Source organism: Balaenoptera borealis (genome assembly GCF_965194805.1).
Source record: "Balaenoptera borealis genome assembly, chromosome: X".
Taxonomy (NCBI): Eukaryota; Metazoa; Chordata; class Mammalia; order Artiodactyla; family Balaenopteridae; genus Balaenoptera; species Balaenoptera borealis.
In genome coordinates, this window is record NC_138881.1 from 116,286,082 (window position 1) to 116,309,350 (window position 23,269).

Consider the following 23,269-nt stretch of genomic DNA (forward strand, 5'->3'; position numbering starts at 1 on the left):
CAAGAAACAGATTTGTTTGAACAGAGCAGTATTTCTATTTGCAATCATACCCCCGTGTGCTGCGATCCTATTAATTCTCACAAGCCAAGGGACTCTGGAAGGCCATCTTCTGCCCAAAGCAAAAGCATGGTCCCAAACACTCCTTGAAAAACCACTACCTATTTTAAGGTGGAGGGAAGGAAATCAGATCTGCTCCCCACCAAGAGTAGGGCAGAAGAAAACAGTGCATCCGTTAATAGGAGGCAATCTGGTATGGCAGATAAAAGCATGAGCTCTGGAGCCAGATGGACTGGGTTTTCCTCCAGAGTCTGCTGCTTCTTAGCATGTGACCTTGGGCAAATTATTTAACCTCTCTGTGCCTCAGTTCTTCATATGTAGAGTGGAAGAAATAATTGAGCCTAGTTCATAGAATTGTTGGGAAAATTGAATGAGTTAATATTTATAAAGCAGTTATAACAGTGCCTAGTGCTTTTTAATTGTTTACTAAACAAAATAATCTTTATATGCTTGGCACCAAATAAAGTATCTGAAGGTCAATAGCAATTTAACTGCTTTTCTCCTTTATTAAAAATCTTCCCCTACTTGCAGAGCGTAAGTACTAATGGCCAAAATCAGTAGAGAGGGTTTTAGATAGCCTCACATTACTTTAAATCCATGACTGCCAGATAGAATGTTTTTGTCTTCAAAATTCATATGTTGAAATCCTAACCCCCTCAAAGTGATGGAATTAGGAGGTGGGGTCTTTGGGAAGCAATTAGGTCATGAGGATGGAGCCCCCCTGAATGGGATTAGTGCCCTTATAAAAGAGATCCCAGAGAGCTCGCTCTCTCTCCCCTTCCAACACTTGAGAACACAGTGAGAAGAAGGCCATCTATGAACCAGGGAGGTGGCCCTCATCAGACATCAAATCTGCCAGCACCTTGATCTTGGACTTCCCAGCCTCCAGAACTGTGACAAATAAATTTCTGTTTTTATAAGCCGCCCAGCCTATGGTATCTTTGTTATAGCAGCCTGGATGGACCAAGAATGACCAAACTCAGGGACTGTTCTGATCTAAATGATAAATCGAGAAAGATGCATCTCACATAAGGCACTTGTATTAGTCAGAATAAGGTAACTGCTAGAAAAAAACAGACTCAAATACGTCTGATAGACTGAAACACAATAGAACTTTACTTCTCACGCATTTAAAACTACAAAGAGGTGTTCCTGTTAAGCAGCTTTCTTCTAAGCAGTGACTCAGGGACCCAGGCTCCTCCTACACTGTGGCTCCTTTATCTTCCACACATGGCTTCCTAGATCACTATACTCCTCTGTATCAGGCTAGTGAAAAGAGAAACTGTGGTAGAGAAAATGCACATGATGGCCTAGAAGTGATATACATCTCTTCACTCACATGCTATTGGTGAGGACTAGCCACAGGATCCCATCAAACTCTAATGAAGACTGGGAATGTAGTCCCCAACTGGACAGCCACTTTCCTGTGACCACTCCACACAATGGAAGGGGAACATGAATTTGGTTGGACAGTTAGCCATCTCTACCATAGGCTCTAGGGTAACAATTGTGGAATTAGCAGAGTAAGGGTGGGGTAAGACTCTGAGCTCCTAGAGGTCAGAGGCTGTCTTTTATTCTTCTCTGTGTCCTCAGAACTCAACACAGGAATGATATCGTTGTAGGGGACAAAAAAGTCAAGTTGGCAATATGCCAGCAGAGTGCCCAATTCTTCTTTCTTGTGAGCTGTCTCTACTGGGTCTCTCTACCTGGTACTCTCCATTCTCAACCTTCATATGTGGGCTGAAACCTAAAGTTTCCCAAACCTTTTCCATCACCACATAAGAGAGATCCAGGATTCTTGGCTTTCAAATACCTCTAGTACCTCCCCCTCTTCCCACCTAATGAAGGCAGTGGGCCTCTCATTTGTACATTTTTTTGAGACAGGTTGAAAGTACAATTTATCTTCTCTAGTCACTCATTTAAAAACTCCTTTATGTTACAGAAATATTAAAGATCTCCTCTCTAATTTGGGGTTTCTCTCTTTGTCTATTTTTGTGCTAGCTTTCACTCATACAAGTTCCCTTTCTCTTTGAATTCTAGTTAGGGATCAACTCTTTCCAAATTAGACAGTGGAAACAATTCCCAGCAGCACTGGTCTGTCCCATGGAGTCAGGCTTTGGCGATATAACCCAAGTCCAAATATCTCCCAGATGTTAAGGATTTAAACATGAATGGTTGATGTCACTAGTCTTTTCTGAGTAGGTAATATGGATAAATGGTTTAAAAGCAGTATTGAAATCTGTCAATAATGATTATAAAATGCTTCTGCTGTGATCAGATGTTTCTCTCTAGTGACACCAAGTGTGCTAGGGTCTGAGGACTGATCTAGTCTGAACATGGATCAGAGGCAAAGGCATACCTGAAATCTGGAACCTGATTCTCATGACAACAGAATAGTGCTGTAGGTATTATATAGATATGTGTGGGTGTGTGTTTGTATTTGTGCAGGTGGTATATGTCTAGGTGTGTGTGAATGTATATTTATACATATGTGTGAATCATCATGTTTGTGAACATGTATCTGTGTATGTGTATGTGTATCTATTGTATGTGTGTATGTTAGTGCATGTCTCCATATGTGTATGTTCATTTGTATTTGTGTGTGTGTGTATATACATTAATGTGTGTATATGTGTTGTGTATATGGCTTTATATGTGTTATGAGAGTGTTTACATGTATCAGTGCATTACATGTCTATATATGTATGTGTATATGCATGAATATATATCTGTATATATGTAGGTGTGCACGTGTGTGCATGTCTGCACATGTATATGTGTGTTTGTATATCTGTGAATGTGGATGCCATTGTTTATGTGCATGTGTGTATGCATGTGAATATGTGTGTTTTTATGGGTTTGTGTTTGTATAAGTACATGTATATATTTACACATATAAGTATGTACATATTTTCATGTATACCCATGTATATGTGTGTATTGGTGTTTATGGTATGTTCATACATGTGTGTTACACATGTACACACATAAACACCTGAAACAAGTTTCATGAAACATTTACAACATTCAAGGCACTCATATTTTTCATCCGATGCTATTTTATTAATGAAATACCCAAGTCACGACTACCTAAATGATTTTTCTCATCTATTAATGGGTTGAAACCACAGTGTGAAAAATATGGTAGGAAATAATAATAATAGCAAATATTTGTTAAGCGCTAGCTAAATGCCAAACACTTTACATACACTATTTCATTTAACACTCATGACAATCCAATGAGGTAGGCACTATTAACAGTTCCATTTTATGGATGAGAGAACAGTCATATAGAGGTTAAGCCACATGCCACACTCCAGTGCCAGAATGAATAAGTTACTTGCAGTCACTAAGCAGGCCAGAATCTGGAGCCAGACAGTATGGCTCCAATGCCCTAGCTCATAACCAACAGTCTGCACAACCCTGCCACTTATTTATAAAGGGGCCTCTCTAATCCCCTTGCCCAAGGTTTCTGTTGAAAGTACAACCCTCTCCACCTCCTTTTACTCCATTTTTCCAGCTCCAGTGCCTGCTGCCAGGGCCACAGCTGGCAGCCTCCCTAACTCTGGCTACAATTACTCAAGTGACTCTGGCACTGCTGACTGAGTCGATGGGCACAGATGTAGTGGAATCAGATGCAGCTGTAAGATGTAGTCATTATTCTGCAGCAAGTTTCATTATCATGATTTTTCCTATAATAATGTTCCCATGTCTTTGAGCCCCATTCAATCACAAGAATTGGGAGACGGGCCCCAGCAAATCGAAGAGATTGAATCTGCCTGGCGTGTCGGATTGCACTATGGGTGTAAATCCATGCCCTTCATCATCTTTCTGCATCTTGTTCTGACATCTACTAAATGAAGATAATAATAACTGCAACCTTTATTAAGCCCTCCTTGCTGGTTGCCTTTAGTTTTCATACTTAGCAACTGGACTTTTCTCTGCGCCTTTTTGTGCTCGTTTTTTTTTTTTTTTTTCCTTTTCCCAGTTGCTCTCTGCTTTCCACCTCCCTTTCTAGATCATAAGCAGCTCAAGGCCCAACCCATCCATCTCATTTCCTGGGTGGTCCCCAGCCAGTGCAGGGAAGTGCTCTGCATACAAAGGCTCCCGCGCAACTGGGACTCCCTCACTGGGGTACAGAGCTCTCACCCTGTGCCTGGCACAGTTCTAGAAACTGCGGACACAGAGACCCCAAAAGACACAGCCCCTGCCAGTAAAGAGCTCGGTGTAACTGGTCCTCTAGGACATATCCACAGTCCCATCTCATTTGGCTTGAAGGAGTCCTTTGCCCCCCATGAGGAGGGAAGGAAAATGCCCCCAACGTGGTCTGATAACTCCCTATTAATACGAAATTCCCTCTCCCAAGACAACCGTACCTTCAAAAAGCCCCCTTCTTCTGCTTTACTAGGTTGGATGGGGTGGGGATGAGGGTCTAAAGGAGCAGTTCAGCCACCTCTTAGCAAGTGTGTTTGGGAGCTCCTTGGCCGATCCCTTGAGACTGTGAGGAGCAGCTGAACGGTGGCCGTGAAGGGCACGGACTCCAGGGTCAGACCACCTGGATCAACTCTTGGCCCCAGCACTCACCGTGTGTGTGTGAATTCTGGCAAGTTACCTGTCATCTCTGTACTTCGGTTTCCTTTTCTGTACAACGAGAATGATAATAGTACCTGCTTCGTGGGGGTGTGTTTAAGTGAGTCCATCCATGTGAAAGCACTTAGACGCATGCCTGGCACATAGTGAGGAATAACTGTAAGCCTCCATTATTATCAATTTACTTAACACCCATTGCCCCCAGCTTTGAGCTTCAGCCAAATTTCCAGGACTCCAGGGAAGGTCCCCTCATGCATCCCATAACATTCACTTTATCTCATTTCATCCAGTGTGGATGGAGCAGAGTGAGAAAGGAGGAGAGAGGAGATGAGGCTTAAGAGAGGTCAGTAGAGCCCAGACCACGCAGGGCCTCAGGGGGGTGTGGCAGGAAGTATGAATGTAACCAGAAGTGGTTAGAAGCTTCTGAGCAGGAGAGCGACATGATCTGATTTATATTAATAAAGGATTATTCAGGCTGCTATGAGAGAAGGAACGGATTGTACAGGACAAGAGTGATCACTTAGTGTGACCAGAGACTAGTTAGGAGGCTATGGCTGTGGTCCAGGCTAGAGGTTACACACACACACACACACACACACACAGAATAAATATAATCACACTGTGGATTTGTTTTTGAAGGTGAAGGCAACTGGATTTGCTGATAAATGTTTTATATATATATATATGTATATGTATATTTATTATATATACATGTATATTTCTTTTTTGTGAGAGTCAAAATAGAAGAAAAGAGGCATACACTAGACCAAAAGAACACAGTATCACTCAATTTTGAGTGAACGATGGCAGTAAACTGTCAGACTGAAGAATTCTGAAGTGGTTTAGGCAAGGCGTCCTGAAGAAAACAGATTTAGGGGAGACTGTTCAGCACAGGTATGGCCATGTTCTATGATGATGGTGACTATGACGATAATGATGACGATGGTGATGGATACAGTCTGCAGACAGGGAGGTAACCATCTGACAGCGGCTGCCTGGAAAAAGTTAGCACTCACGTGAGAAAATGAAGAATATGGCGTATACCCGCACCCCTGCCCAAGCTTCAGTTACCAGGAGTAAGAGCAGAGCTGTTATTATTTCTGAAGTATGGAGCCACAGAGCTGGTGAGTCTTCTTACGGTGTAGGAAAGCTAAAATTAGCAGAAAGTGCTTGTTTTTAAAGCTCCTTACACTTTCCTGGCATGTGCACTATCATACTGCTGACAGTTCAAGGATTCTAATACTCAGCTATGGCCTTTAGATATGAAAGGTTCATTCATCAGTCAAGGTTTAATCTCAGCTGTGAGTCAAGCCTAAAATGAGCATTATATAACATGCTTTACACACTTTCAAAAGCACATGAGATCCTGGTCCTGAGATTAAAGATGAAGATCCACAGCTAGCTGTGCATTTGAGAGCCCTGGGCAGGGGTAGTTATGGCCTAGTTTCACCTGGCCACAAAGAGAGCCATTTTGCTGGATTCAGGATTCAAAGGCCATAGGCGAGGAAGGGAAACAAAGAGCTCCAAACTGGCTCTTTGGGTATCTTGAAATCAGTGTTTCATCCGAAGGTACTTAGTGGACTTGAGCTTGGTGAATGGAGCATGCTGGTGGGACTGGGGCCATGCCCTTTGGAGGGGCCATTTTGCCTAGACTTCCCCCAGCACACTCCATTCCCCAAGCTACCAGCATGCGTCAGTAGAGAGCTAAGGAAGAGTGTAAGAAAAACTTGGGGCAGTAGAAAGATGTGCTTTTTAAAGTGTGTAAAGCATGGTATATAATACGCCCTCATTTTAGTGTTGGTTCACAGCTATAATTAAACCTTGACTGATGAATGAACCTTCTTCCTTCACCTTCGACTAATTTCTTGCTCTATTAACAAAAGTCTATATTTCGGGAGCCTGCTCTTTGAAAAGACAGAAGAGTGGATAGATCCTTCAGGGTAAGGCATCTATTCTCAAGAGAGCCTAAAGAACTATCAAATTTCCAGCAGCTTCAGCCTCTGAAAATGAGACTGCCCTGCTCTGAAAAGGTGGACCATCCCTTTTCTTCTGTCAGAAAATCCACTCCCTGGTCAGTACTTCAGTGTGCTGATACAGATGGCCAAAAACTGTAAGTTGCATGTGGGAAAGAACACAGGTATTTGAAGCACAAAGATCTGGGCTCCCATTCTGGTTCACCAACTTACTGGCAACATGACCTTCCCCTTTCTGAGCCTCAGTTGCCTCATCTGTAAAATGGTGAAGCTACTCATAGGATCGTTGCAAAGATTACATGAGTTAATGCATGTAAAGTGTTTAGTGCATAATAATCATAAAAGTCAGCATTTATTGTGCACCAAAGTTTTTGATTCATTCATCACACACACATTCACATATTTGAGCGCTACCTCAGGGCCAGATACTGTTCTTGATGCTGGTGATATAGCAGTGAACAACTTTTCATAATTGCCTTCTTTGCTTTAATTCTCAGAACGAGCGTGTGGTAGGTGCTTATTACTGCCATCTTCTAGAGCACGAAGGAGGCTTAGAGAACTTAAATCACTCTAAATCACTTCAAAACTCCTCTCACCAATATTCATGGACAACCGAATAAGTGCTGGTCACGTAGCAAGTAAGTAGCAGGGCAGGGATTTCCACCAATCTCATCCTGACCCGACACCATGCTCTTCCCACTCTACACTGCTTTCCTAACTGTGATTTTAACTCCTCTGCTCTACTGAAGCTTTGTATATTTGGATAATGCGAGATGATTTTTTTAAAAACGGAAAGAAAACGCCATCTTGGGGCCATGGACCAGTGTGTTGGATCTTGCTCAAATGAGGTGCTGGTCTCAGACTCGCTGGGGTAATAATACTGCATTGTGCTCTGGAGCTTTTGATCCATGAGATAGTTCACACACTGTAACCAGCACTGACACGGGGGACCAGAATGGTGGCGGAGGTGGGAAGCAGGGACACACACTGGCCAGATCCTGCTTCAAGGAAGGCCCTGCCGCCCCCCTGCGGGGCGTATGGTCACACCCAGCCACCAGCTGCCAGCTCCCTTAGGGTCTGCTGCGGACGCAGAGAGCTGCCTCGCCCGAGGTCAGGACTACAGAGAGCAGAGGGGCACGAGGTACTGCCAGCATCTGGTGGCTGAGCAAAGTGGGTGAGGGGGGATGGGTAAAAAGCCCTGGCCATTTCCACCCGCCCCAGGGCAACTGTGAAGGGCAACACTTGCTCCAGAGCTCCTCGCTGGGTGGGCCAAGGCGCTATCAGGTCTGCGCTGCACTTGGACTCCTTCTTTTCCTCCGTCAGGCTTCCTTTCACAGGTGTTGGTCCCTAAAAAATATCCTGTCCTCTAAATTCCATCTCAGCATCTGCTTCCAGAAAACCCAGCATGAGGAAGTTGGTGTGAGGAGTGGTCCAAGAAAGCAGGTGACAAGACAGGCCTCCGGAGCTGGATCCCTCGCTGCCAGGCTGGTGATGAGAATCCTCTCACTAGTGATAGGGGGGCACACAGCTCCTACCCAAAGTGGTGGTCCAATTGTTACAATATTCACCAGAACCAGAAGAGTGGTCCCGTGGAAAGGAAGTCACTAGTGGTAAGGAGGTATCAGGCTTTTATGGAGGACACAGCAGACACTTCTGAGCCTTGTGAGACTACAGAAGTGCTTTGCATCAAGTTCAGGCTTTACTGCAAGCACTCCTGCCTCTTGGACGTTGTGGTCCAGCAGACACTATGATGCTGGAGGTATCAATGGTGAGAAACAATGCCATGGAGAGGTTTTGGCAAGCCCCAGGGGAAGAGCCACAAAACACGCTGCTGGGCTTCTAGTGCAAGACCATGGTGACGGCAGTGGAGACCTGGAACACCTAAAACAAAGACTCCTCATGGTGGACTACTGGTAGAGACAGAATGCCTGACCCTTAGACGCCAAGAGTCCATGAGTCCAGAAGCTCCCCTGTGGTCTGGGTGCTGTCAGGTGCACCAAGTCACAAGATGAGGTGAGCTGATCAATAATCCATCATAAGATAGAAGGAGTACATCTTGAATTAAGCATGAACAGAGCCACAGGGCACAAGCACGATGCATGAGCAAGTAGCCCAGATCCTCATGGCATCGACCACTGTTGCCCCAGAGTCCTCCGTGAGCTGATATTCGAGGCCACATGGGGGATCCCATACCACCAGCTGACAGGGGAGGAAACAGCCTGAGCTTGGTGTATGGACGCACGGTTATCCATATGTGGGTGTACGTGGGTGCTCGCCACACATACAAGCTCACTCAATGACGGCCTTGAAAGACAGTGGGCAGGAAAGAAACTTGCAATGGGCAGAGTTTTGGACAATGTACCTGGGCAACCAATATCTTTGGAAAAAGAAGTTGTGAATGGTTTGGCCAGCTGGTTAGGGGCCTGGAAGGAGAGAGACAGGAGTACCGAGAGCAAGGAACTCAGCGGTAGAGACATGTGGATGGACAAATGGGAGTGAGGACAAAGCGTGAAGACCTTTGTATCCCATTTCAATATCCACTAGAAAGCATCTACCATGGACGAGGCACTGAATAAGCAAACTGACACAATGACTTGGCCAGGTGACCTTAGTCAGCCTTTATCATCGAGCACCCCCAAACTGGCATGATGGGTGCATGAACGGAGTAGCTATGGTGGCAGAGATGAAGGCTGCACGTGGGCCCAACAGCATGAACTCCCACTTCAGAAGATGGATCTAATTACTGCGGCCTCTCAATACGCAACTTTTCAACAGCAGAGACCAACACCGAGCCCCAACCATGGCACTATTAAGGAGTCCTCCTGGCCACTTGGTAGCATGCTGACCATATAGAGCCTCCCTTATTTGGAAAGACCAGTGGTTTATTCTCACAGCAATAGTATGAGTTCACCTTTTCTGTCTGCAGGGCCACAGCCAGCACTACTCTCTGAGGGCTTACAGAATATTTGATTTATCAGCACAGGAACACACACTACACTGCATCAGACCAGAGGACCCGCTTTACAGCACACAATGTGTGGGAGTGGGACCATGACCATGAGAATCTACGGATCTGACAGAGCACTGGGATGGCCTGCTGAAGGCACAGCTAAAAGTACCAGCTCATAGGTAACATTTGGTGAGAATAGAGAACCACCCTTCAAGATGCCATATGTGTACTGAATCAAACACTTCCATTTGGTGGTGTGACCCCAGTAGAAAGAATACATAGGTCTGGGAACCAAAGAGTGGAAGCAAAAGTGACCACACTTGTTATGGGCCGAATTCTGTCCCCCTCGAAAAATGTATATGTTGATATCCTAACCCCCTGTACCTCAGAATGTGATCATATTTGGAAATAGGGTTTTTATACAGGTAACTAAGTTAAAACGGAGTCATTAGGCTGGACCCTAATCTGACTGGTATCTTTATAAGAAGAGGAAATTTGGACTCAGACATGTACAGAGGGAAGATAAAGTAGAAACACAAGGAGAAGATGGCTTTCTACAAGCCAAGGAGAGAGACCTAGAACAGATCCTTCCCTCGTGGCCCTCAGAAGGAACCAACCCTGCTGACACCTCGATCTCATACTTCTAGCCTCCAAAACTGTGAAAAAATAAATTTCTGCTAAGCCACCCAGGCTGTGGTGCTTTCTTACAGCAGCCCTAGCCAACCAATACACCACTTACTTATCATGACTCACAAAACCCACTGGGAGAATCTGTGCTTTCCATCCATGAAACTCAGGGCTCTGTTAGGTTCAAGACTGTGATTCCCAAAAGGGGAACACCTCCTCCAGGGGACACAACAAGAGTTGCGTTGAATTATATTAGCTACGGCTGCCACCTGGGCACTCTGGACTTCTCATCAGGGACACACAGGCAAGAATGAGCCACTGTCCTGACAGGGACAATTGACCATGGTCATCAGGAAGAGGTTGGGATGCTGTCACACAATGGTGTAGAACCCAGTACCAATCGTGGTCCTGAGACCAACTGTAGTAGCGGGGACTGCAGTTCATCCAATTAACCTCCCTCACCTGCCTCTTCTCAGTTTCCCCTCAGGAAGAGCGGCCTACTGACTCCAATGGTTCCCTTGAATTTGCGTGGAGAAGCGAATCCAGATGGCGCAACAGATAGACTGTGATAGATGTGGGAACGCGCTAATCCAGATCCCTCTCCAAGGAAGGACTTGTGGCCCAGTTGTGAGGCGTGCAGTCAGCAGACAGACTCAGCTGCAGAGAGCTGTCACCCGAGGTGACACTTCCCACAATGGGGACTGAGGGGACTGAGGCATAATGCCTGCTGCTGGGCAACTCTGACAGGTAATCCAGAGCTCCCTGCCTGGTTAGCTGAGACTTTGCTGAGCCTGCACTGTAGTTCAAGTTCTTCCTCTCCCCAGTCTGACTCTTCCCCAATCCTTTGGTAAGCACTGACCCATAATAAACACCTTGAACCCTCCAGTCTGTTCGACGTCTCCTTCCACAGAACGCAACCTGTGACAGTGCGGGGAAGCTATGTCCTCTGAGGAAGAGCTGAAATATTTGGGGATTTTCTGAAAAGAGCAAATTTCAAAATGACAGAAGAACTCTTTTTAAATATATCAAGGCTTATCACAATGTACAGTAGAATCTATTAAGTTTACTCTGGGTGGCTTCATGAGGTGAAACTAGGTAGGCCTAACGGGAGGGCATCACAGGCAGATAGATTTGGGCTCAATATAGAAAGATAACTTTCTAGCATTTCGAATTGTATGAAAAATGAAATGGCCTGGACATCAAATCCTGCCCTAGAGAACGTGCAGTGGAAACTGAACGAGTCCTCATAGGGCGATGGCAGCAGTTTCCCTCACTTGTTAGGGGCCCAGGCCGGATGACCTCTGAGCCTACTTGCAGACTCTCTGGAGTCATGACATGGGAGTCAGCTTCTTTTGTCTTTTCTTGGCACTTTCAAAAATTACAAAGGTAAATTGCACCATCTATAAATTTAAAGCAATACAGAAGGGTATAAAGTAAAATGTGAAAGTCTTCCATTTCCTCCACCCTCCCAACCCCACGTCCCCGAGGTGACCCCTGAGGGTATTTGACATGTGACACTCCCTCCGCAGACATCTACCTGATCCAGGCAGTGTGCTATACTTTACATATATTTGCTGATTTAACCCTTACCCTCAACAATAAACCTGTGTGGTAGGTACTAGCATCCCTGTTTTACAGATGAGGAAACTGATGCTCAGGGAATGTCACAAGGTTAGGATACATGATAGCGATAGAGCCAGGGGTCAAAACCAGCTCTTCCCTAACCATGGGCTCTTAAACATGACATTATACTGCCAGAGATGAAATGGAGAGAGGGGGGCAGAGATAAGCAAATATAACCATGACAATTATTTCTTAGTGAAGGACCAATGTTTCTGAAACTTTTCAAGTTGTCAATGGCCGTATACAACACACTGTGAATCAAAAGATTTATCACCTTCCAGTGGCTCATCAAGTTCTAGGAAGTCATCTGGCATTTCTGCCATCCTGACCCTTGGGGATTCATTTCCAGCAACAGAAGCCTCTGGGGATTTATGCTGGTCACAAGTGCTTATGTTCAGCTCTTGAGGATTCAGATTATTCAATAGCTGAGGATCTCAACCCTGGCTACACAATAGAATCATCTGGGGAACTTTTACAAAATACCTAGGCTGGGCCTCACCCCAGAAATTCTGAATTAATTGGTCTAGCAGAGGCCTTTGACACTGATTTTTAAAAAGGCTCCTCCAAGGCCCTCAAACAGGGAAGCCACGCCGAGGATAAACCAATAACATTTGCATCTGGACAATCCTGGGAAAACAGGATTCATATAAAAAGTAGTACATTGGCTGCCTTCCTCTGCTAGGGTTCCAGAATAGTCTGTGGTACATAAGGTTGTATTAAGACTCCTTGCTGTATTTCCCAAGAGATGAATGCCTTGTGACGCTGACTAGGAGGTTCAGAACCTGAGATTAAGCCTGACCTGAGGGAGGCAGCATTTTAAAGGACCAAGGTCTGCCCTTTTGGTGACTCAGGGATAAATCAAATTTGCACAGGAACTCACCCTGAGCCCGATTTTAACAATTCTTTGTTTACTGCTGTATCTCCAGCATCAAAACAATGCCAAGTACATAGTTGGTGCTTATTAAATACTTACTTACTGAATGAATGAATGAATGGACGTCCATGACCAGCCCCCACTTCACAGCACTTTTTTTCAGGTCTGAGCTCCTCCTGACCACTCTCCTTACAGCCCCAAGCTCACAGCTTAGATCAGGGTTCTGAGATTTTCATCCCAGGCCAACAGTATCAGCATCACTTGGGAACCTGTTAGAAATGCAAATTTGCGAGCTCCAACTCAGACTAGAAAGTCAGGAAATGAGGCCCACTCATCTGTGCTTTATGAAGCCCTCCAGATAATTAGAATGCACCCTGAAGTTTGAGAACCACTGCTAGCGAAGAGGTTCCAACTCTTTAGGACGTGACACAAGGCCCTTCATCCTCTGGCCCCAACTTCCCTGTCAGCCTCTGCTCCCTTGACTTTCCTCCAGGCACTCAGGGCACGAGATACACTAAACATCTCCCTCTCTCCAAAACACAGCATGTTATTCCTATCAAACATTGACTCATTCTTCTAGAACCCACCCCTATCTCTTCCTTGGCATTTTCTTCCCTGTTTCTTCATTCTTCTATTCATTCGATCACTCATTCAGTCAGCCAAGAAGCATGCATTAAGCCTATAGTTGCTGGGTGCTAGGGATCTAAACATAAAGAAGTTTGCTGTCTAGTGGGTGTCAACTCAAAGCAAAACATACAACATAAGAGTTGTGAATTTAGGTTTTATTCAGGGTCTTACTGAGGACTATAGCCTGGGAGACAGCCTCTCAGTAGCTCTGAGGGAACTGCTCCGAAGAGGTAGAGGAGAAGCCAGTTTATATATGATTTTTGGCTAGGGAATACGTGCAGTCGAGCATACGTTCTTGGTAAAAGATAATTGCAGTTCACGAAGAACAGATATCTCAAGTTAAGATTTTAGTGCTTTTCTATGTATGGGAAGATGCAAGAATCTGGGGTCATGACAATTCTTCTTGAGATAAATACATCTCTCTCTGGGGCCTGTTTATCCAAACCACAAAATACCTCATCCTGTTTTTCATCCTGAATTCGTCTCTCTCAGGGCGAACTGTTTGTCAGTGACTGCAGTGGCTAGAACTAATCCTTGTAGAACTGGGTGATGAGCAACACTTTGTTTTTCTTTGTTTACATGGAAGAGACTGAAATACAAATGAAAGGTTAAAACACAACGTGGTAAGTGATATAATAGAGATAATCACAGGGTCCCACGTGAGCTGAAGTTGAATTGAAACATCCCAGAGTCTGCCTGGATGTGAAGAGAGTGGTGGTCTGGAAGTCTCACAAATGAGGTGACATCAACAGAGTCCTGAAGTACCATAATAAATATTCCAGGATCCAACATATAGTAATGGTGACTATAGTTAACAATACTGTATTAAATACTTGAAAGGTGCTAGGAGAGTAGATCTTAAAAGTTCTCAACCCCCCCATCCTGAAAAAAATGGTAACTTATGTGAGCGATGGATGTGTTAACTGACCCTACTGTGGTAATCATTTTTCAATACATATGTATACCAAATCATCCCATTATATGATGTTATATGTTAATTCTATCTCAATAAACCTGGAAAATAAAGGATAAAGAAATATTCCAAAGGCCCAGCAAGTTTTTCCAGACTTTCCTTACACAACTTCAGTGGTTCCCTCACATAAGCTCACCATTCCTTGATCTGCTGCTTTCTAGGTACCATACCTGGTGGGCCAGTTCCTGCCTCAGGTCCTGGGTCTACCCTTCCAAACTGCTCTGGGGTTCATCTCTGGTCTCTCACTCCACTGTCTTCCTAATATGGCCCTTCTTCTGTGGCCTAGAGTTCTAAATACTCATGCCCCTATTTTCCTGCTGGAAAAAGCTCTAACAGACCCTCAGACAGGCCGGACACCAAGCTACAGTCTTATTTATTAGCACACTGCATTGCAACACGGAAGGCAATGAGAGAGCTGCAACCTGGAAACACACAAAAAAATAACTTTCGGGCTTCCCTGGTGGCGCAGTGGTTGAGAATCTGCCTGCCAATGCAGGGGATACGGGTTCGAGCCCTGGTCTGGGAAGATCCCACATGCCGCGGAGCAACTGAGCCCGTGAGCCACAACTACTGAGCCTGCGCGTCTGGAGCCTGTGCTCCGCAACAAGAGAGGCTGCGATAGTGAGAGGCCCGCGCACCGCGATGAAGAGTGGCCCCCGCTTGCCGCAACTAGAGAAAGCCCTCGCACAGAAACGAAGACCCAACACAGCCAATAAATAAATTAATTAATTAAAAAAATAAAATAAAATAACTTTCATCTTCTGTTTAAAGCTAAATGGCCCATTTGGGATTGAATCTATGACCTTGGCCTCATCAGTGCTGGGCTCTAGCCAACTGAGAGCTGACTGGCCCAGTGTGGGTTTGCTACAAATAAGATCCTCAAGGCACTGCTATATTACAGATAAGACAGCCCTTTATAAAATGGATGGTGTCAAGAACTCATTGGTAGCCATGTTGTATGTAATAAACAAGGAATATGTGCATTCGCTTCTCTCAAGCCACTTGAAATCTGCCAGAAGGAAGTATTTTAGAAACTGTTCCATAGGCACTTGTTCAAGAGCAATACGATCAAGCTGAGTAAAGGCAATGAACACCTCAGGGCACCAGAAGGTCTATTTCCTGCTCACTTAATCTCTGGCTGTTTAATAGAAAGAATGTCTTATAATCATCAATGCAATGATTTGCAACTTGAAAGCATCTTACTTTTCTAATTTCGGAGAACTAAAGCTATTTCAGGAAGGAGTGATTTTTAAGTATTCCTAGACTTGAACCAACTAAAAATAACCAGTGAAAATAAACACAAAATTGAAAGTTGAAATGTGGTTTACCTTCTATTGCTACACAACTAGGACCGAAATATAGCAGCTCACCTCCCCTCTGCCTCACTGAAGTAGACATTAGTCCCTAGAAAGTCAGTCAGCAAGCAAGTGGCGTGGGAAATATCTGCTAGTGTGATGGGTGGAAAGCCCTGGAAGGACCTCATTTGCCCCCTGCCCCTAAGTACTCCCCAGTTACCATACCATTTCCGGTTTCTAGCTTCATCCTTTTGAGTCCCATAAAGCTTTTCAGCCTTCTAGAGCCCTCTATGAAATAAACATGAGAAACCCTGGAAGGCATCCAAGCATGAACCCTTACATTTATCATGTACCAGGGAGGGTAAATGAGGCCCACAGGAGATGTGCTGGCACGGTATTCTGGGGAGGAGCTACTGAGAAGAGAGGCAGGATACTGCCAAAGGTGTGACCATTGGGCTGGCTTGGGTGTGGCTGAGTCAGAAATAAGACTGCATAAAAGAATTCATTCATCCTATTGGTGTTTGCTGTTTCCAGAGGGGACCCCTTTCCTTAAGCAGCCTTGGAGCCCAAATTTGTAGGCTAGGTCATGACAACTCTAAATGTTAAACTGAAAGTTTTGGCCCCATGCATGCCGACCCTGTGTGCAGCCAGGATCTGTTGGCTTTTTTCAGGTCCTCTGGGTGGTTCCTCTGTGAGACCTCAAACAGCCCCCTCTTCTGGGCTGGGTTGAAAGGTCACAACTGCGAGTCCCTATTGATTCTGCTAAATTCTGCCCAGATTCCACGAAGGAAATGCATATCTGTAAAGCACTAAAAGAGAGCAGCAAGATTTTGCTCACAAAATCAGGATCTATTTCTTCATGCTTGAAATCCCAAGCTTTTCTCTCCTTATTGGACAAAAATAGTAACTGGGTCAAATATAGAAAATTCACCACCTCTCCCTTTTATTTACTTCTCCATCTGTGCACAGGCTTCATCAATGATGACAGCGGGAAATGGCTTGGCTTTGGAGCTCTGGTTGGTTAGCTATTTGATGTGAGGAAGCAGCTGGGAGCACACACACACACACACACACACACACACACACACACACACACACACACGCCGTTCCTGGGCCCTGCTCCAGGGGGGCCCCCCATTCACCAAGCGAGAGGCTGCTCTGGGAGCTGCTTACAGGACCCTTAGAAGAGATGCCTTCCCTAATTTGCTTTAAAACAAAAACATACAGGAAAGGTATTTTAATAATATTTGTTGTATATTTTTTCTAAATAACAAAAGTAATAAATGCGCACTCTACATCACTTGGGAAACAAAATAAAAAGAAACTAAAGTCCACCTAGAGGGGTGGGATAGGGAGGGTGGGAGGGAGACGCAAGAGGAAGGGGATATGGGGATATATGTATACATGTAGCTGATTCACTTTGTTATAAAGCAGAGACTAACACACCACTGTAAAGCAATTATACTCCAATAAAGATGTTAAAAAAAAAAGAAACTAAAAAGAAGTCATCTATTAGCCAACTATTACAAATTAACCCAAACAATTAGTTTTATTTATGTTTTTCCGGGGTTTTCTGTGCATACCTATGAAAATAAAGAAACTTACTAGTTATTTTCAATCTCCCCGCCCTTTCCAGGTTTTTCTAAGCAAGGTAGATGCTGAGGAAAAGTCACTGAATCACCCCTCACATCTCCTGTACTCAGCGAAGCAAAGTTGAAGATCCAGGCGTGACCTAGCTTGTTCTGCCTAAGAAGGAACTGGAGCTTTGCTGCCCAATATGGTGGCCCTTGGCCACATATGGGTAATTTAAATTCCTTACAATCAAATAAAATGTAAAATATATTTCCTCAGTTACACTAGCCATATTTCAGATGCTTAATAGCCACATGTGGTTAATTTAAATCAATTACAATTAAATAAAAATAAAAACGTATTTTCTCAGTTGCACCAGTCACACTGCAAGTGCTCACTAGCCACGTGTGGCTAGTGACCGCCATATTGAACAGAGAAGTTTATAGAGCATTTCAGTCATTGCAGGAAATTCTGTTGGATAATGCTTGACTAGGGAATCACGGAAGGCTGCATGGTGGTGGCAGTGGTCACGGTGATGGTAGAGGAGTAAGAAGAGGAGGAGGAGATGTTGGCAACAGAAAAGGGGAGAGTCCCTGAAGGGGTCTGAGAGAAAGGGAAGGGAGAAAAGTAGCTACAGAAGGACATCAAACTTTGGCAAGAGAGAAATGTTTGAAGGGAAAGTGATTTAGAAGGTTCTGCTGTTTGATATATGAAATAACTCTATCCCTACTCCATCTTCTCATGAAATTGTCAATAAAACTCACATCATTTGTCTATTTTTAGACTTGGATTTGTAGGTGTTTGTATTTTAATGTGATATATGTCACTGACCTCAAAGTAGACACCTGGTGGAAACAAGACAGGCCTACATTTGCATTATGTACGATATACGTGAGTATATAAAATACACAATATGAGATTTTAAAAGAAGATATACTGTCTCGCCCCTTGACATTTTTTCCCGTGCACTATAACAAACATTTCTTGTGTTCATTCTTTTCACAGACCCAAAATATATATGTAATTAAATGCACACAAACACACATACATTCCTTCAGGCTGTATTTCTACAAGTCAAATATACTGGATTAGAAGACATGCACGTTTTTAAGGCTCCCAACACATACTGATACATTTATCATAATTGTCAGCAGTAATGTTTGCCCATTCCCATTTCTTCACACCCTCCCCAAACCTACATATTTTTATTCTTTTTATTTTTGATGTTTTCAGAAGCAAAAACATAGTCTTTATTTTAATTAGAAGCACTTCTGAAGTTTCTCCAAACAAGTGCAGAAAGAACAATGCCAATGCTGGTCATTTAATATAATCTTCAGCTTCTCAAAGCACAGCGGAAACCCTCTCCATGAAACGCAGAAGGGGCACCTCAAACCAATAATTCAATTTGAACAAACCTCTTCTGACTCTCATCTCCAATTACTTGATGCCTCTATGAGAACACTCAGCAATCTGCTCGCACTCGACATATTTACGTACATCTCCATTGACCCTCACTGGACCAGGATAATATTTCATTTCCCTATAAAACACCTCTGGGACTTAGCACAATGTTTCATATACAAAGACAGTGAATGATGGATATACTCAGTTGAATCAAGGAGCTTCTGCACTTCCTTGAAACCTCAAGCTCCTGGTGGGGAAACATGGTGCCAAGGGTATTAGAAGAACTGGCTTTGAGTCCTGGCTCTGCTCTGTACCACCTGTCTTTGAGCCTCAGCTTCCCCATTTTTATAAATTGAGGAAGTTGGCCCAGATGATATTTCTGGTCCGTTCCAGATCTAACACAATTCTATTCCTGAGCGGCCCTGAGTGTTTGCAGGGATTGGGGTGGGATGGGACGAGGGGTGTTGTGTCTTCACGTGAGCACGTGCACGCGAGAGTGTGTGCAGGGAGAGGGAAGGTGTGATTAATGGATGCTTTCTCCTCTCTGCTGGGAGTCCTTAGAGATAAGAGAAAAGGAGAAGAGGCAGCAACAGGTTTGGACACCAATTAGATAAGGCTTCAAGATACATAAGCCCATACTAATAAATTATCTGGGGATGCCTGCTCTGGGCCATTGGGGAAAAAGTTCCCATGATGCTTTGTAAAGCTGAAGGTCATCTTAAAGTGCCAACGTTTGCACTGTTCTTTCCCTACTGAAGTAGCAACTGCAAAAATGTCTGGGTAGCTTAGCTCTTGAATAAAAGCAGCAAGAGAATTTCCAACATGAGTTAGTAGTCCCCTGCGGCTGACATTGAATGGGTCTATTATTGAGAGCCTCTATTCTAATTACCACTTCGGAAAAAGCTTTATGCCACCGACAGAATACTACATTGGTGGAATGTCTTGATGCCATGGCCTCAAGAATAAATGACTGCCTGGCTTGTAGTTGGAGATTTTGTGTGGTAATAAGCGTTTGCAGAAGGGCATGTCTCTATCCTGATAAGGAGACAGTCATTTAATATGGTACCACAAGCATCCAACATGCCGGTCACAGAGAAGGCAGCTTTTTTAGGCGCAAACATGAAGCCAGAATCGTACTATGCTACTGTCAGCCTGAGGGAGTCTGCTCCTCTGCCTTGTTTGTCACATTTGAGGTCATTTGAATCAGGGAGGCTTTCTGTAGATTTATTGTGAAGAATCCCAAGCTGCAGAATTTGAGAACACAAAGAACACTGGAAAGCAAGTTCACATTGATGGGTTAACTGATGTGCCGAGAGCAAGATTTTCCCAAGGTCACAGAAGTGGGAAAGTGGCAGAACCAGGATAAAAAGCCAAGTATCCTACTCTCAGTTCAGTAGTACATACTGAGCTCCTGTCTCATTCATGCAAGCAATATGGATTATCTACTGTGTACCAGGCACAGTGCTAGGTACTGGGGATACATATGTGAACATGGCAGATCTGTCTTCCTGGAAGCTTCCTAGGATGGCTGCTTCCTGACTGACTATAAACCACTTGCCAGAGCTCCAAACCACATTTGAAGTCCATCCGCACTAGCACCCAAAACATCAGTGTTCTCTTACTGTCAAGAGTCCAAAGGACCTCATTTCGGTCACCGAGCAACGTCCAGATTTCCCTTTATTTGTACACCATCCAATGTATAAAGGACTAGGAGCCACTGTATTCCTCTTTGCTGATAAATTTCCAAAAAAAAAAAAAAATGCTCTCTCTTCTCTATCAATTGTATTATGGAAACACTAAAATAGAAGTAGCATTCTGTCAAGGGCATCAGTGCCAATCATGGATTTTACCAAATTCACAGTGCCTTTGAGGCCACATTTTCACTAGTTTAGAAATATTTAATATTTGTATCAAGAGGAAAAAGATAAATCAAAAACATATTCCATCAAGTCAGGCAGCTGTAAGTGACTGAGCCAAGACCAGGAACCCAGGCCTGTTTGACTCCACAGAGACCAGATGAGAAGTAATTTTCATTATTTCTGGAACTTGGGCAATGGCTGTGGGAAGAAGATGAACAGACATTTCCAAGATAGAATCATCAGGACTAATGGGTCTACATTAACTCAATAGCCATGCATCCCACAGATATTTATTGAGCCCTTGCTATGTGCCAAGCTTGTGCAAGGGGGTGCATGTGGAATGATGCACCAGATAGACACAGTCTGGACTCTCAGATTTTAAAACCAGCAACAGCCAATCTCAGGAACGTGACAAGGCTGATGTTCTATACCTTTGCCTTCCTGCTTTATGTCATCTAGTTCACTATTTGTCTTAAGTGTGATGACTGCAATTAGAGTAATCAGGGTCCAGGGGAAATAAATCACTATTTTGTTTTGTCCTCTGAGCTGATTCTGAAAGTAACCCATATGCCCTCAATTACAGATTTTTTTGTTTCTGCCTACATTACTGAATATTCTCAGAAAGCTAAGGAGAAAAGGAAGACCTCAGCTTCCTGCCACCTTGAGAGTAAACCCCTACTCTGTGTATAACCCCCCAAACGTATTCCTAGCCCCAACCATCTTCCTGACTTCTAGTTCTAAATGTCCAGTTTTCTGTTTCTCATGTTGTGCTCCTTGGTTCTGTGAGTGACAAATCGCCATCCTCCCAGTCATCCAGGCCCAAAGACTTGTCTTTGATTCCTCCGTTCTCCTTGCTCCCCACCTCTAATGAACTGTCACGTCTTCTCTATTATGCCTTCAGAGTATCTCTCCCATCTGTTCCCTCTTCTCCATCTCCAACATCTGAAGGGACTGTGATGGCTAATTTTGTATGTCAATTGACTGGGTTAAGGGATGCCCAGATAGCTGTTAAAACATTATTTCTGGGCATGTCTGTGTCTCTGGAAGAGATTAGCATTTTAATCAGTAGACTAAAGAAGACGGTTCTCATTAATATGGGTGGCCATCATCCAAGCTGTTGAGGGCCTGAATAGAACAAAAAGGCAGAGGAAGGGGGAATATGCTCTCTCTGATCTGGGACATCTACCTTCTCCTGCCTTTGAACATCTGCGCTCCTGATTCTCGGACCTTTGGACTTGGACTTCAACTTAAATCATCAGCTCTCCCGATTCTCAGGCCTTCAGACCAGGGCTGAATCACACCACTGGCTTTCCTGGTTCTCCAGCTTGCAGACAGCAGTTTGTGGGACTTCTTGGCCTCTAAAATCACATGAGTCAATTCTTATAATTTATCTATCTATCTATCTGTCTATCATCATCTATTTATCCATCTATCTATTAATACAGGGACTGAGATTCAAGACAGGACAAGTGACCGGCCCAAGATCACACTCTTCATGAAGAGCAGAGTTGGTGTTATATAGAGTCCGTATATGTCTGGCATCAAAGTACATATACAGGCACTATGGCAGATAAGACCTTTATTAACTCTCACGTGTCCAACTTCAATGCCTTACTGAAGCTTCTCTTCAGCCTTTACTACAGACAGTTTTCAGGTTACTCTTCCTAAAGCACAGTTTTTACTAAAAGCTTTTAAATTGCTCTCTAAACCTTACAAGTCTTTCACTGCTTGGCATATCCCAGGAATGAAAATAAATGGCTTAGCCGTAGTAAGTGCAAGAATATGCTTTCATCATCTTGGTATCTTTGTTCTTGTGCCTGGAATAGTGTTCAACTCATAAAAGCCACACCTCTAATTGTACTTGTGTGCCACCCCTTAATTCATGATTTGTGTCTAGTGACACAGATGTGCCTTATCTTCTCAAGTGGCATGCAAACTCTTTGAGGTCAGGTGCCGTGGTTTATATGTCTTTGTATCTACCACCCACAGCATCTGTGGAGAAAAAGAACTACTTAAATACTGAGGAAGGAGGGGTTAAGTAATGCACAGAAGGGCTGCTTTTTTCTTAGAGCTGTCCTGAAGACTTCTTGTGTACAGAACAGACCACTGCTGCCCAAAACTTTCCAGTTGGAAAACCTGCAAGTGCTTATTTTCCCACACTCAGCATTCTGTTTGTTCCCACTTACCCCCAACAGTCATCCCATCCTTACCTGTATCCACTGCCTTGTACATTACTTATATTAAAATAAGTTCAATGTTATTTTCTTGAAGGCAAGCACTACATCGCACTCATCTCAGTGTTCGCTCTCCCCCACAGTACCCAGCGTGTTACTTTTGGCACATACAAGGTGAACGATCAATATTTTTAAAATAAAAAATAACAACTGTGACAGGTTAATAGCAGGTACTACACCACAGGCCATGGACCTTCAGTTTGTGCTGGTTTGCCATTCTACCAAATGGATCATATCCTGAATGGAATTCTTCATTTCCCCAAACCAGTCCCTCTACCATCTTCCTTACCTCTGTCTTTGGCATCAAAGAATCTTCTGGTCTCCCAAGCTGAATACTTTAGAAGTGTCTTGGATGAAAGTAAGATGTACATGGCAATACATCAAGGCTAAACCGTTCAATAGACATTTGGAAACTAAGGCAGAGGTGGAAGGGATATTTTTAGAGAGAAGGAAGGGTCCTGCTCTTCCTTTGAGGCTGGAGAGAAGAATAAAAAATATGTATACAGACAGCAATGAGTTGAGGCAGGGATAAGAGCACATACGAGGGACTCAGTCTTAGCAAAGTAGGAGAGGTCATTTGCTAAGGCAGTGGGTGCGTGGAGTTTGAGGAG